Source organism: Malaclemys terrapin, chromosome 15 (assembly GCF_027887155.1).
Source record: "Malaclemys terrapin pileata isolate rMalTer1 chromosome 15, rMalTer1.hap1, whole genome shotgun sequence".
NCBI classification, from domain to species: domain Eukaryota; kingdom Metazoa; phylum Chordata; order Testudines; family Emydidae; genus Malaclemys; species Malaclemys terrapin.
Window position 1 is genome coordinate 13,388,594 of NC_071519.1, and position 2,500 is coordinate 13,391,093.

Here is a 2,500-nt window from a genome sequence, read left to right on the forward strand (position 1 = left end):
TTGACCTGGCTGATGGCCGGTTAGTGTCAAGGTAAACTCACCGTCGTCCACAGGAGGGCAGCTCTCAGGCCGTCCGGCTGCGGCTGACTCTGGGGCGGTGCCCGGTCCCGGCAGCGAGGGGCGGGGGGGGCTCCTCGCTGCGGCCGGGGAGGGTGAGCCCAGGGCGGCTTGCCTGCCGTCCGAGTCCCCTCTCGGCCACCAGGTCAACCCCGAGCCGAAAGGGCTGAAAATTTTTCAGAGTCCCCTCCCGGGCACCAGGTCAACCCGTGGAATCGAACGGGTTCGCCTGCTGGCCGGTTCGCTTCCCGGCCACCAGGTCAACCCGTAGGTTTGAACGGGCACGCCCGGTGGCCGCTTTCCCGTCCGGTCACCAGGTCAACCCGGATCTCCCTCCTTCCCTGGGCGCCCCCTCCTCGGAGGCGTCAGGTTCCATTTTCTTTTTCCCCCCAGACTTCCAGGGGCCCGATCCAGTCGGCCGGGAGGCAGTCCCTCGCTGCGGCCGGGGTGGGTGAGGCCAGGGCGGCTTGCCTGCCGTCCGAGTCCCCTCTCGGCCACCAGGTCAACCCCGAGCCGAAAGGGCTGAACATTTTTCAGAGTCCCCTCCCGGGCACCAGGTCAACCCGTGGAATCGAACGTAGGTTGCCGACGGGGCTAGCCAGTGGCCGGTTTGCTTTCCGGCCGCCAGGTCAACCCCTAGGTTTGAACGGGCACGCCCGGTGGCCGCTTTCCCGTCAGGCCGACCGAGGGAACCACGAGGTGGCGCCCGGTTCCAGTTTCGTACCGCCGAAGGCGGGGCTTTGGCTTTTTCGACCCGTCTTTCGAGGACTGTGTGCGGAGATTTGTGAGGACAGGTTTTTCAGAGCCTGTGAGAACCGGAGCTCAGCCTAGGGGATCAATCCGAGTATTGTACCCGACCCTGCCCGGCGTGGGAGGGGGGGAACGGGCACGTTTGAGGGCGGAGGCCAGCACCCACCCGGCCCTCCGCCGAGACGGCCCGCTTTTCCCGGCTCTTAGCTCACGGGCCCCGCAGCGGCCGGGAGCCGAGCTCCGAGTGTCGGCGCCCCCCCGGAGGGAGGGGGGGCCCGCTCCTCTCGCGCCCGCCGATCGATGTGGCGCTGACGTTCGCGACGGGAAGGGCCCTTCGCGGGCCGGCACCCCAACCGCGGGGCCGTCCGGTGTTCAGGCGGATCGGGACCCTCTTCCTTTTCGCGTGCACGGATCCAGGGACCGATGGGGACTTCCCTCCTCGGGGCGGCCCGGGCACGTGCCCGGCCCTCCATGCGTGGGGCCGTCTGGCCGAGATCTCCGCCGTGCGAGGTCGAGCGGTTCCGGCAGACCACCCAGGGGTCCGAAAAACCCAGGGAGCCGCGAGGCTCAGCAGGGCCAAACACGGTCGCGAGAGCGAGCAGGGGCGCGCTGCGGTCCCCCCCCCCCCCGACAGGACCACACCACGCGGCGCGGGCCGCGGGAGGTGGGTTGGCCCTCGACGTCGGTGGGACCCCCGTACCGCCCTCTCGCTGGAGCACCAGTAACCCCTGCTGCCCTCCCTGTCTGGGTCGCTGACTTCTTCTCTAGCGGGTTCAGGCGGATCGGGACCCTCTTCCTTTTCACCCTTCCCGGCCACCAGGTCAACCCGTAGGTTTGAACGGGCACGCCCGGTGGCCGCTTTCCCGTCCGGTCACCAGGTCAACCCGGATCTCCCTCCTTCCCTGGGCGCCCCCTCCTCGGAGGCGTCAGGTTCCATTTTCTTTTTCCCCCCAGACTTCCAGGGGCCCGATCCAGTCGGCCGGGAGGCAGTCCCTCGCTGCGGCCGGGGAGGGTGAGCCCAGGGCGGCCTGGTCCATGTCTCTAGTGGGCCCGATCCTTTTTTGGGGTGTTTTTTTTTTTTTTTTTCCGAGCTCCGGGGCCCGGCCCGCCCGGGCAGCCCTCCTCGGAGGCGTGAGGCGGATTTCCCCCCCCCCCCCCCAGACTTCCAGGGGCCCGATCCTGTCGGCCGGGAGGATGTCCCTCGCTGCGGCCGGGGAGGGTGAGCCCAGGGCGGCCTGCTTGGCGGCCGGGTCCATGTCTCTAGTGGGCCCGATCCTTTTCTTCCCTTTTCCGGCTCCGGGGCCCGGGGTGGCCGGGTAGCCCTCCGCGGTGGCGTCGGCAATTTTTTTTAAAAAATCAGACTTCCGTGGGCCCGATCCTGACGGCCGGGAGGCAGTACCTCGCTGCGTCCGGGGACGGTGAGACGCTCGGCCACCGGGTCAACCCGGAGGAAGCGGGCTGGGGGGAAAAAAAAAAAAAAAAAAAAAGTTTTCCAAGTCTGAAAAATTTTCAAAGTCCCCTCCCGGCCACCGGGTCAACCCCTTTGGAGCGAATGGGTTGACCTGACGGCCGGTCGTCTCGCGGATGTCCGGAAGGGGTCGCCCAACGCCGTCTCGGCCGACCGAGGGAACCACGAGGTGGCGCCCGGTTCCAGTTTCGTACCGCCGAAGGCGGGGCTTTGGCTTTTTCGACC